Below are 14,572 nucleotides of genomic sequence, written 5' to 3'. Positions count from 1 at the left end.
TATATCCAATGACATGTTTTTAAAATTTCAAATTAATAAAATGTTTTGCTCTTTCAAATAGTGTTTTTAATATATGGATTGATATATGCAAAATACAACTTAGTTTTATTTCTTTCAATTCAGAAGCATTTGACCAAACTGTCAGCAACTGGATCACCCTTCTGAGATATGAGAAAGGAACAAAATAGCCACAGAACACAAAGAAAATGGGTGTCATATTATACCTCATAGAGATTTGTTATTGCATCTTGTTACAGGCAAAATAAGTGTTTAAAGTCTGAAGAGCAGACAGAATTAGAAGATATTCAAACTGACTGGAGAAAAGTTAACTGTCACTTAAACTAAATATTAGGCACTGGATTGGATAATTAGTATTGCAATACTAATTGCAAAGGGGGCATTCACAAAACTAAATTTTCTGATATGAATGCTTTCCTCATGGATAGCCTCAGAAGTCATTTCTCAAATCTAGGTCAAGTCTTCATAACCACCATCTGCTTTACATAGCCTTTTGCCTGAAGCTTGTGCTTGGTGACGTTCAGTCTTGTCCCACTCTTTGTGACCCCATTTAGGATTTTCTTGGGAAAGATACTAAGGCAAATTGCCATTCCTTTCCCCATCTCGTTTTATAGATGAGGAAACAGGCAAAAGGGGCTAAATGATAAGTCATGCCAGCAAGTGTCTGATGCCAGATTTGAACTTGGGAAGGCGAATCTTCCTGGCACTCTTATCCATTGAACTATCTAGCTGTACCTATTTGTGACAATAACATAACTACAAATCTTTTTTTTTTTTTTTTTTAATGTTTGCCTAGGAATTACCAATCACTGAAGGTGGGAGCATTGCTGTCTCTTTTTTTTTTGAGATGATAAGCCTAAGGAATTATCAGAGGATGTCAAGTGTTCAGAGAAAATACTGCCAAAGTAGAAACCTAGCACACATTCCCAGCTAGAAAAGAGTGATCATGGGGGAAAGGATAATAATTGTATATGAATTGTTTCATTTGTTAACATCGGTTTGTTTTCTTTTCCAAACAAAATAAGTACCCAATGACAAAATATTTGCAAAGCATGTAGTATTGTGCCTAACACATTGTAGGTGCTTAGTAGAAATTCTTGTTTCTTTCTTTCCAATGTTATAATGTAAACTGATGAGCTCTGGAGCCTAGGTTTAACCGGCTGGCCTTTGAGATTCTTTCCAATTGAGATGACATGATTCCAGACTTTATCTTTGAACATTTTCCTGTGTCTTTTCTAGTCAACTTAGTATGCGAAAAACTTAAATTCAGGTGTGGGGAAGGGCACTGATTACCAAGGTATCTCTACAGAAGTGTTTCATCTAAAACTCCCCTACAAACTTGGCTGGCCCCAAACTGACTTATTGAGTGATTGGGATGTAAACTATAAGGCTTACTGCAAAAAATCTGAAATATGACTATAGAGCTATAAATGTAACTTAATTTGTGTGTAAGAAGTTCAGTTGAAGAATTTCTCTACCAGGGCAGTTTGGAACTTTCATGTACTTAATATTCAGTCCTAGAGTAAACTAGAGCACTGAGGTTGGATAAGTAATTACAAAGTCATACATTTAATAAATGTCTGTGGCTGGATTCAAAGTCAAGGTTTTCCTGACTAACTCTAGCATCCTATCTGCTGTGCCACCAGCTGCCATAAAGAAAGTATTTAACTGGCTCCATCACTGGTTGACATCTCTAAAAGTTTACTTGAATTTCTGCATATTTATAAAACTGAGCTAAGTTACTCTTATGCTCCCAATTCCTGACACCAATTTCTGATTATTCTGACTGGATTCCTCTTGACTGCAAGTACAAGGTTGAATCTTTGATTTCCCAAACAAAATGAGGATTATGTTCAAATCCCCACTACAGAAATCTTACACTTCCCCCCACCCTCATCTCAAACAAGCACCACCATGCATGTTCATTCTGTCCAAGTTTCAGCGAAAACACATGTTTTATCTTGTTCCCTATCACCTCTAGGCTTAGCAAAGTGAAAAAACAACAGTTTCCCTGTTAAACAATATAATCTTTGCAAATAAGCAATGTGGCCTACATTCATAAAAAGAAAATTATGTAATAATAATCTGTTCTCTAGTTCTCTTGATGCAAACTTTGAGTTTATCCCTCCCTTTTTTAGTTTCCCTAAAACTGACATTAATTCTTATATTATAGAAGCAAAGAAGACTTCAGAGTCAGAAGGGATCTAAGAAGTTAACTAAAAATTAATCAAATCAAGCAGCTAGGTAGCAGAATAAATGCAGAGCTGGGTTTGAATCAGGCCAATCCTGCCTCTTTGTTGTTGTTTTAGCCTTGGTTTTCTTATCTGTAAAATGGAGATAATAATAGCATCTACCTCCCAGACTGAGGCTCAAATGAGAAAACACATGTAAAAGCACTTTGCAAATATTGAAGCATTATTTAAATGCTATTATGAAAACAAAAAGATCAACTAAAATATTTAAAATAATGATATCACAGAAAAGAAAACAACAAAGCTGTTTTGTTTTTTAATTTCCTAAATGTTTTTGTAATGTTCTTATTTTAGCATCCTAGGCATTTCAGCTTCTTTACCTTTCCAGATGATTCAGTGAGTGCATGTCTTAGCCCCTCTAATAGTAATAATTTATATAGTGCTTCAGTGTTTGCAAAGTACTTTACAATTATTTCATTTGATCCTCACAACTCTGGGTACTATTATCCCTATTATAAACAGATAAGGAGTCAGAGAGGTTAAATGACTTACCCAGGGTTACACAGCTAGTGTCTTGGACAGGACTGGCCTCTGGTTTGGCTTCTTGGAGGCTTGGGTATAAGAGCATTCCTCCAGTGCCTTGGGTCACAGAAGCCCCCCAAAATTTTGCCAGCTCAACAGAAGTCTTAACAGAGCTAGTAACCCAACTGCAAAGGTTCAGTCAGTGGTTACTGCTGTGAATCTTGGGCAGCTAGGTGGTGCAGTGAATAGAGCACCAGCCCTGAAGTCAGGAGGATCTGAGTTCAAATGTGTCCTCACTTAACACTTCCTAGCTGTGTGACCCTGGGCAAGTCACTTAACCCCAATTGTCCCAGCCAAAACAACAACAGACTGAATCTGCTCTCAGAGGAACATTGCCTGATTCATCACCTTTCTTCAGGGGATGATTTGGGGCCAAGACATAATCCTAAGGAACTTTCTACAAGTCTGATTGGTTAGTTGTGGCCTTATCCAGTTATGACCCCATAGCATGTGGGGGGAGGGGAAGGAACAAGTACTTGTTAAGGGCCTACTATGTCCTAGGCATTGTGATAAATGCTTTATAAATATCCTGTTTGGGGTCATATAATTATAAACCAATTCAGTGGTATTTCATATCTCTCTCAAGAGATGGCTATTAAGACCCCATCTCTATTAAGAATTCTCTAAGACTGAAGGGCAGCCAAATGATTTAGCTGGCTCGTTTATGGTTTTTTTCCTTCCTTACCCTTCCAAAAAGAGTCCCATTTTTATGCCCCAGCGATTCAGAAGGGGGGGAAAAAAAACAATACTGTACAAAGGGAAATTCCCCACTGATATACAGCTTTTTATGCAAAAATAAGACAGTAACCACAGACAGAGAACAGTCAGTTTTGGTGGTTACAAGGGATTTGAATGTATAAATCATCTAAAATGCCAGAAATGGCATTCTAAATGTCAGGTAAAACCCATGCCCACCCAGTGAGTGATTTCTATTGGTAGAGCTCAATAAAGAGAAAGAGGCTCACCACCACAAAGAACCAGCATAGGTGCTCAGTGGAGATGGTGCCCCTCAGAGTTTCAGAAGCTATAATCTATCCCCTCAACAACCTGGTCTTGAGTCATAAATAGCTTGAAACTCAAGTAGATCCTTGAAGGCTAAATCCATGACTATCTAACCAGGTTTCAAATGACAAATTCCTCCAGATTATGATTCAGATCTGAGCTCTAAGAGAATGGGAAAAACCTACTCCTTGTTTACAGAGCCATAATATTCCCATGGGACTTTGCTCCAGGGCCCCGAAATTTATTTATCATTATTTTTATAGGATGCTGCAGTTTAGAGGACATTCATAGCCCTCAGTCTTTTTGCAGCAAGCTTAGCACCTACTTAGCAAGAATAATGAGCATGGAAAATAGAGAGGCAGCATGGATTGATAGTGAAGACACTAGACTTGACAACAGGAAAATCTGGGTTCAAATCCTACCTCAGAAACTTACTAGCTATGTACCCCCAGGCAAGTCATTAATATTCCATCTGTCTCAGTTTCGTATATGAAACACAGATCTCCAAAGTCCTTTGCAGATTTAAATCCCTGTTCCTATGATCTTAAGCTACTATATGACCTACTTCTTAACCTTCTTTGTTTCCAAAATAAGCTCCTCCGTGGCAGGCTACCAATGCAGCAGCTTCCCAGTAGCATTTAAGGGCCCATTTCATGCCACCTGCCTCCAGCACCAAAAAGTGTTAGTTATGTCTCTACTTGTTTGTTCTCTTAATTGACGTAAACTTAAGACTATCTTCAGATGAAATGTGCATTTACCTTTTGGGGCCTGAAATGTTCCTTTCAACCTTGACTTGGAACAGGATCCCCAATTATATCTATGGTAACTATATAACAGGCAGCAAAGTGGTGCCACAGATGGAATCAGGAAGACTTATCTGTAAAATGAACTGGAAAAGAAAATGGCAAACCACCTCAATATTTTTACCAAGAAAATCCCACATGGGGTCACAAGAACAACTGAACAACATATATAACAAGAGGAGAAAAGTTATCTCTATCCTCACTATCTTTGTTTAAGTACACATATTCTAAAGCCCAAGCATTCAGTTTTAAATTAGTGGGTCAGCAAAAAAAAAAAAAAAGCTATTAAACTGAGCCTACCCTCTAACTCAAGAGTACCATTACTAGGTCTATACCCCAAAGACATCTAAGAAAGAATCCATATAACAACCAAAAAAATGTTTGTAGCTACTCTTTTTGTAGTGACAACCGATCTATTAGGAACTGGTTGAACAAATTATGACATAAGAATGTGATGGAAAAATGCTGTGCTCTAAGAAATGAGAGAAGAGATGATTTCAGAAAAACCTAGGAAGATTTGTGTGAAGTGAGCAGAACCAGAACAGTGTATGTAGTAATAGCAATTTTGGACAAAATCAAGGCAAGCACCAGATTGGGAATCAGGATGACTCCTCTTCCTGAGTTCAAATTTGGCCTTAGATAGCCAATAGCTGTGTGACCCTGAGCAAGTCACTTAACCCTGTTTGACTCAGTTCCTCACCTGTAAAGTGACCAGGACAAGAAAATGGCAAATCACTCGGTACCTTTGCCAAGAGAACTCCAAATAGGATAAAGATCTGAAAAAACTGAATTTTGCAGATAAGGAAACTGAGGCACAGAGAGATTAAGCAACTTGTCCAGATTGACCCAGATCCTGTGTTCTAGCCTCTTCACCCCCAAACTGCCTAGTAGTGTACAAGGTATGGGTATGTGTGAGACAGAGATACTACAGAGACAGAGAGAAACAATGACAGAGAGTGACAGAGACAGAGAGACCACAAACCCTGTTGTGGTTTCCTGTTGATCTGTGAGCAACTGAGACTCTTTCTATGAGGCTACTGATTGATTATCCTAAAACTTCAATGCCAATCTCAGATTGGGTTTTGTGCTGTGTTTGCAAAGCCTGTCTGGGAATTTGCTCCATTCTCTTTTTCTTGCTCCTGGAGATGCTCAACCCAACATTATTGTATTTTCTCTTCTGGCCTGGCATCTTAACCACATCTTAGAAGAGAAAGACAGTTCCAACAAGTTATTTTTCTAGGCCAACCAGGCTGACCTAGCTAACAGTGTAGTTTCCCTCTGGCATAGGACACTTTTTAATATTTCTAATTACCCTGGCCCCTTCAGGCATAAGCCACATTGTGTTGTGCTGGCAGATGCACAGAATCACAGACTGTTGGAGCTTGATGGGACTTTGGAGGTCACTTTTTCCCACTTCTCCTTATGATATTTGGAAACTAAGACCCAGGTCTTTCAGCCCTAAATATTAGGAGTTGATTCCTGTAAGCTTCCAGGCCATCTTGTCAAAAGTCATCCTATATACCAGGAACCCATAAGAACATGATTCCCATCCACCCTTCTATTTCTGCTAAGCTATAGAAGTAATTTTCTATGTGGGAGGAAATAAAGTATGTAGGAAACCTAGATCTAGCAATCAGGAGACCCAGAATCAAGTTTATCTCTATGATTTAGAGCAATTCGTCTCTCATCTCTCAGTCTGTTTCATCTTCTGCAAAAAAAAGAGGGATGGTCTAAATCAGGGCTGTGTCATGGGCCCCTTTGGCAGTCTGGTGAAGTTTTTCTTAGAATAATGCTCTAAATGCATAAAATAAAATACATAGAAATGTAAGGGGAACAAATTATATTGAAATTTTGGTTTCGGCCAAGTATGTACCTGTAAGTATATTCCCTGCTACTAGGGAAGACTGAGGCTGGGGGATTGTTTGGGCTTAGGAGTTCTGAACCATAGCAGGGCTAAAAACCAACTAGGTGCTTGCACGGAATTCAGCATCAATATAGTAAGCCTTCACTTCTGTAGACCAACAACATGTCCATGGAGGAGCAAACTGGTCCACGTCAAAAAAAAGTGAAGGTCAAAATTCCCAGGCAAACTATCAGTAGGATCAGGCCCTTGAATGGCTGCTCCACTTTTAGCCTTGTTGAGTTAAGGAGACAAACAGAAAGAAAGAAAGAGAGAGAGAGAGAGAGAGAGAGAGAGAGAGAGAGAGAGAGAGAGAGAGAGAGAGAGAGAGAGAGAGAGAGAGAGAGAGAGAGAGAGAGAGAGAGAGAGAGAGAAATGCAGAAAACGCCAGAAAAATACGCAGAAAAGAAGGAAGGAAGGAAGGAAGGAAGGAAGGAAGGAAGGAAGGAAGGAAGGAAGGAAGGAAGGAAGGAAGGAAGGAAGGAAGGAAGGAAGGAAGGAAGGAAGGAAAAAAATGAAGAAAGAAGAAAAAGAAGGGGGAGAGAGATGGGGAAAGAGGAAGGAGAAAAAAGAAAAGAAAAATAATTATTAAAATATTTTTTGAAACAAATCCATGGAGCTTAAGAATCCCTAGACTAACTATAAAGCTCTTTAAAGCTAACATTCTGTGCTTCTGAACCTAATGGCTCCCATTTGACATTGGTGGTCTAAAGGGAAAAGCATTTGGTTAGTGCTGTTCTGGGTGACAGAAATTCATATAGCAGAAAATATCCTCATGGTAAGCATGATGCTCTAAACTAGAAATAGCAGCACCAAACTGTAATTCCTTTGGCTAATGTTTTCCAAAGTCCTCCTAGCAGATTATTCTTATAGCAAACCAGTTCTCATTGTGTGTCTAATGAATATTAATGATAACCTGAAACCAGAGATTTTCAACTTAAGAACAAAAACATGGAGGAATTAGCAAAAGATCCAAGAATTGATAGTATCTATTGCAAAAAACTTTGAACATACTAGAAAGTTAAATAACCCAAGCTTTTAGGGACATTATGTCCCAAGCTAAAGGCATGAAATAACTGCAAGGACAAACCCTGTGTGAATCACACTGCTGATTTGCTGTGAGCTAAGACTAAAATAGGAGGTAGACAGATGGTTCAGTGGTTAGAACACTGGACCTGGAGTCGGGAAGACCTGCGTTCAAATTCAGCCTCAGACATTTATTAGCTGTGAGATCTAAGGCAAATCTCTTAAACTCTGTTTAACTTAATCCACTGGAGAAGGGCATGGCTGACCATTCCAATATCTTTGCCAAGAAAACCCCATGGACACTATGGTTCACAGGATCACAAAGAAACAAATTCTACTGAGCATCCATAACAAGGCTAAAATAACATGAACCAAAAGAGAACCTAAAAAACCCAGCATTTTGCATAGCATCCACAGAATTCTCTGTTTTTCTCCACTGACTATGCAATAAAGATTTAAGTTTTTCCTTTAAGATTATTAAATCTTGTCATTTCCACATTCAGATCCACACAGCTAGAATGAAGTTGAGCTGATGCAATTAGTTGGATTCAGTTCAATTCAATTCCACATTTATTGCATCTAATCTATCCAAGGCACATGAGAATTGATATGGTGTGAATATAGGGCAAGCTTCGGCGTCAGGAAGAACTGAATTCAAAGCTTATCCAGATACATACTAAATAGAGGTGTGATTAATCAATCAAAAATCATTTATTCAGTGCCTACCAAGGCAGCTGGGTAGTAGAGAGAGCATTGGGTTTGGAATCAGGAAGATTCATTTTGGGGCTAAATTTGAACTCCATTTGCTTGACTCCAGACCTGGAGTTGCCAATGTATATAAATATAATAAGTTTCTTGAAGAGGAATTGTCTATATTATCAAAGGTCCAGACAAAAAAAAATTATAAAGGCCTGTGAACAATTCTGGATTAACGTCTACCTTCACCTGAATTTTCTAGATAATCATACCCTAGCTTCCTCATTCCTTTAGAGTGATAACAAGTTGAACAAGTCTTCTTGAATGAATCCATTTGTGCATGAAAATACTTCTCCCTCCCACCCAGGATCAATAGTAGAAACTGGTGGTTATTTAAAGTTTGCAGAACCACTTCCAGGTAGGCTTCACTGGATAAATTATTGAGCCTGAAGGCAGAAAGCTCAGAATTCACATCTGGGTTCAAACACTTAGTAACTGTCTGGCCCTGGGAAAATCACTTAAACTCTGCCTGCCTCAATTTCCTCATTTATAAAATGGGGATAATAATAGGGTTATTGTGTGGATCAAACAAGATAATATTTGTAGAGAGTTTAGAGCAAATCCTGGCACAGAGTGACACCATCTAAATGTTTTATTTCAATTATTTTGACGTCCCCCAAACCAGGCAAGGTACCTCATTTTCCTCAATATAATATGAAAGAGCTGAGAGGTTGGAGCAGCGGAGTGGTATGCTGGATATAGCATTGGGCCTAGAGTCAGGAGGTGAGTTCTGAGTTCAAATGCAGCCTCAGACATGTTCCAGCTGTGTGATCCTGCTCAAGTCATTTATCCTGTTTGCTTCAGGTTCCTTGTCTGTAAAAATAAACTGGAGAAGGAAATGGCAAACCAGTCCGGTGTCTTTGCCAAGAAAGCCTCAAATAAAGTAATGAGAGTCATACAGGACTCAACAACAAGCTGAAAGGTTAAGTCATACAGGTCTCATCACAAGGGAGATTTGAAGCCAAACCTCGACTCCAGGTCCAGCACTATCCATTACATCACACTGCCGCGTACTATACATTGCTATGATAAGGCTTGTCCAATGCTCTGGAGCACTGGGGTTTCCGTTCCCTGACGTGAGCCCCTGGCTAATTCCCAACTAGGAGGTTGTTTTTCTAACCTTCTCTGAGAAGAGATCGGCTCCCACAAATGAAGCTCTTGTTATGATAATTATCTCCTGCCCGACAAGTTCCCACCTGAGAACCATCTTCCCCAGCCAATGTGCCTATTCTCTTTTCACCCAGTGCCCTCTAGAGGTTTGAAAAGCAAGAGTTTCAGTTTCTTACTCCTGTCAGGGGACAAGTTTTGCACCCGGACTCCCCATTGGGGAAGAGGGGAGAGGATGGGGGTGGGACATGGGACAGAATTCCCCTGGTGGTCTATTCCAAAAGGCAGGAAATGCCATTGGATGGAGCCCCTCCCTGAACAACATCTTGTGGGAGTATTTAAGGGATATGTCCAATGTGCTCAGAACCTCCCTGAGCATCAGGTTCCTTTTCTGCAAGTTCTGGGAAAGAATGCCCAGACCAGGAACAAGGGAGTTTAGTCTAAATGTTCTCTGCTGTTCCTTCCAGCTCCACACCCTGTGAATGAGCAGACACTAGAGCTAGGACTTGAGGGAAAGCAGAGGAAGCTAACTTATCAGTGGCAAAAATGCAAAACATAGGGTAAACAGTGAGAGATACTAAAAAAAAAAAAAAAAAAAAAAAAAGCAATTTAGTCCCAAAAAACTCTTATGTTCCATGTCCCTGAGCTTATGGTCTTATGGAAAGTAGTCTCATATGATGGAAGAAGGGAAAGGAAAGGGAATAAGTATTCATATAGAACTTATATTGTTCTGAGTCATTTACAAATATCTTTTTTGATTCTCATAAGCACCCTATTAATATTCCCATTTTACAGTTGGGACAAAAAAGGTTACTTGCCCAGGATCACACAGTAGGAAGTTTCTGAAGCAGGATTTGAACTCAGGAAGATGAGTCTGTCTAACTTTAGGCCTGCCACTCTCTTCACTAGGCCACTTAGCTGTCCCTGATAGTCCTTCCTTATCCTTATGGAGCTAATGGTTTTAGCAGAAGGATAAGACACAAATATACATAATGATTTTACATTAGAAATACATGAAAACAAATTGGTTTATCAAGTGCTTTCTTCCCAACACCTGTGTAATAATTAAAAAGTATCATCCCACTTTTAATTAACAGTAATATTTATTTGGCCCTTTAAAATTTTGCAAAGCACATTGCATATATTATCTCATTCGATCTTCACAACAACCCTGAGAGGTAGGAAGCATTATTATCATTCTTATTTTCCTGAAGAATAAACTGAAGTGAAATGATTTGCCCTGAGTTAGACACAGCTACTAAGTAATCACAGAATTCCAACTCCTCACTCCTGCCATTGTTCCCTTTTCTGCTCCCTGCTCCCTCAATAAGGAGGTGACTTTCTTCTCATGAGGAAATTTAGGAAGAAAAAGATGAAGTAATTTGGCTTTGGTCACACAACTAATAAGCGTCAGAGTTGGGAAGGTATCCACCTCAAATCCCCTAACTCTAAGCCCACTGACTCCTGCTGCACCTACCACACCAGGTCTCCAAGGCCCTCCAAGAGTCATATTCACAAAATCGTAGCTCCCAGAAACACCTTGGAGAATTCCTTACTGTCCCGAGCATGGGCATATCAGATGAATGCAAGAGGTAGAATTCTCTGTTGGAGCCCAGGGGTCTTCCCAGGGTTTGGGTTGCTCTTAATCTGGGAGAGAAGGGGAAAGGGGGAAGATAATGGACTCCCTGAGTTGGAGCTGGAACAGACCTCAGAGTTCATTTGGTCTAAACCTCTTTCCCCAAACATTTACAGTATTTCTCTATCCAGACTTTGAGGAATGGGGAAGTAAAAATGGAGAATGACCAATGGAGGAGAGAAGCTTAGAAAAGGGTGAGGATGGGTGCCATCTTGGGGGCCCTAGTACCCTCTCAGAATGGGGAGAGATCATAGAACCATATATTTAGAGATGAAAGATGCCTCAACTTTCATGTAACCCACCTCTCTCATTCTACCTATAAGGAAACTGAGGTTCAGAAACAGAGCTTTCCAAGGAACTAGAATTCCAGTTTTCCTCCCCTCCCTTAATCAATCCTCTTCTAAAGCCTCCCTCCCCTCCCTGCCCCTTGCTATGGTTATTTCCCTGAAACTAGACCTTTTGACCAGCTCTCACACTGCACTACCCCCTCCACCCCTTACCCCAACCCCAACCTGCCAAAAAAGGAATGTCGGAGCAGGCTGTGATTTTGAAAGTGAAAGAAAGAATGGTGGGGTCACAAATTGAGAGGGAGAATTGAAGCGGGGTGAGAATCGAGGAGGGGGGACAGGAAGAGATTAACTTCCCTTTCAAGTTAATTGCTCCCTCCACCCTCCATGTCTCCTGGTGCCAGGGGTGGAGTTGGAACCATGACACCAGCTGTAAGTACAGCCCTGAAGGTCTTCGGATTAATAGAACTGACTCTGAGCAAGCTGGGAAAAATAATGAGTGGGTGGTGGTGTTTTGGGGTTTGTTTATGTTTTTTTTTCTTTTCCTAGGGAGGATTTTGCAAGGTTAACAAATCCAGGGCTGCCTCAGAAGTGAAGAGATGGGGACTGATTCTACGTCAGACCGGGCCAAGTGGCCTACCTACCCAGCCCCAGGCAGGTGAAGGATGAGTAAGGAGGGCTGAGGAAACTGGCTGGGGCCACCTTCCCATGGAAACACCTCTGCCCAACAGGAGCCAGCACAGGGATGGGCTGGAGGGATTAGAGTTCGGGGGATGGGACCAAATGAAGAGCTACAAATTCGGCCCCTTTCCCTTTGGAGCTCTCAAACCAGAAAGCTAAGCACTCTCTAAGACACTGCGGAAGCTGTTTTTCTGCTGTTTAAAACAGCAGAAAGTACTGTGACCGCACGGTTTCAAAACTCAGGCAAACTGAAGAGGTCCCCAAAACTTTCTGACCCATAACAGTAGCCTTCTAACTGCTCTTCTTGCCTCAAGTCTACCCTTCCTTAACCCATCATCTTCTCAAGTGGTAGACGCAGTACTCAGCACAGTGCCTGCCACAGAGTCAGCATTTAATAAGTGTTTGTTTGCCATTGGGATTTTTTTTAAGTTCCCCAAACGACTGTTTAACTCATCATTCTGTCCATGTGGTCCATAGTACACTCCAACAACAATACACCTTTCTTTACTCCCTTTGATCACCCTCACCTCTGTCCCACTCCTAATATTTCTGTGCTCTGGCACTAGAATTTTGTCATAGGAATATAGTGTTTTACACAATTGTATATCTTTTGATTTACACTCTAAAGCTAGGGATTTTTCTACAGTCAAATCTAGCTATGTCATCTCACCTAACAAACCCCTCCCCCCTAGCCCAATGAGCTCCATTGGCTTCCTGTCACTCCTATCAAAGATGAAGTCTTCTGTTGGGAATTCAAAGTTTTTCATAATTTGGCCCCTTCCAAACACACTTGATTTCCCTCCACACACTCTACAAATCACTCCACCTCCCACCTCCTCTAGGACGGCTCCTGCGCCTAGAAGGCTCTTTTCCCCCTTCCTCCTCTTCCCTCTTCTATGCCTGGCTTTCTTTTCAAAACTCAAATCCCATTTCCTCCCCTCCCCATCCCAACAGCCGCCCTTCTCCCTTCCCTCTCAGAGTGCCTCCATTTACTTTATCTTATCATTTTTATTCCTTGAGGGCAGGGACTGAGATGTTTTTTGCTTTTTACCTTTCTTTGTATCCCCAGTACTTACCCCAATAACTTTGACACAATAAGCTCTTGTTACAAATAAATGCTTGTTGATTGACTGCATTAACAGTACAATGGGAAAAGGGCTGGATTGGGAATCAGAGCAACTGGGTTAAGATTCTTACTGTACCACTTAATTTGTTGTAATTTTATCTTTCAGTCATTTTCAGTTGTGTCCAACTCTTCACCCCATTTGGGGTTTTCTTGGCAAAGACACTGGAGTGTCTTGCCATTTCCTTCTCCAGTTCATTTTACAGATAAGGAAACTGAGGCAAACAGAGTTAAGTGGCTTGCTTGTCCAGGGTCACAAAGCCACCAAGTATCTGAAGTTGGATTTGAATTTGGGAAGATTCATTTTCCTGACTCCAGACCTGGTGCTCTAGTGCTGAGCCTATCTGTCCTTAATACTTAGGTAACAGTGGATAACTAGGCAATGCCATAGTGCACAGTGCACCAGAGAAATGACAAATTGCTCTAGTATCTCTGCCAAGAAAACCCATGAAGAGTCAGACCTGACAGATACTATTAATCTTGGACAAATCATTTAATTTCAGTGTGGACCTTGATTTCTTCATCTGTAAAACAGGAAGGGGAAGTTAGATTAGATCAGTGAGTCTCACAGTGTGATCCAGAGGATCCTAGGGGTCTCTGAAACCATTTTGGAGGGTCTACAAATTCAAAATTGGTTTTTATTTCTAATATGGTAAATATCCATAAATATAACCCACATAATTTTTTTTAATTCTTTGGGAAGATCCTCAATAATATTTAATAGAACAAAGATAATGAGAACAAAAGTTTGAGATCCACTGCACAAGATGGCTTGAGGAACCTTCCAAATTAATGATTCTTCTATCCTCTCTTCAATAGTATTCATTCATCTTCCCACCCATCCCTGATCAGCAAATGTCTCTACAACATCCCAAACAAATAATCATCTCACCTCTTAATGAAGACTTCCAGCCAACAAAGAAGTCATCGGGAAAGAATGCTGAGTTTGAAGTTAAGAGATTTAATCTCCCCTCAGACAGTTAGACACTTACTATCTATGTGACCACGGCATGTCACATGAATTCCCAGAGCCTCAGTTTCCTCACCTGTACAGTGGGAATGGTCCTTATGCTACCTACCTCACAGGGTTCGGGAGCTCCACAATTCCATCACATTTATTTACTCCCATGATTGAGGCTTACAATCTACTCTCACCTTCTCCTCCTGTGTCATCCCATGGTCCTTCCACAAGACATCCCCCCAACTTACTGGGATTCTTTCTCTAGACTTGTTAACAATGCCAACTTTAAAATGCTGCATAAATGTAAGTTATTTATTATTTATCATAGGCCAAGGTCCTTCACAAATGGACCACTCTACATTGGGATGGAAATGAAAAGGAAATTCTTCTTGACATCAAGGTCAAATCTGGATCCCACTCCTTTTCACATCTTTCTCCTAACACTAGGTTCTGGGATGAAGTATAACAAAATACTTAAAGGTAGAAATCAAATCTCCT

Source organism: Sminthopsis crassicaudata, chromosome 4 (assembly GCF_048593235.1).
Source record: "Sminthopsis crassicaudata isolate SCR6 chromosome 4, ASM4859323v1, whole genome shotgun sequence".
Taxonomy (NCBI): Eukaryota; Metazoa; Chordata; class Mammalia; order Dasyuromorphia; family Dasyuridae; genus Sminthopsis; species Sminthopsis crassicaudata.
This window is presented reverse-complemented; position numbering follows the sequence as displayed.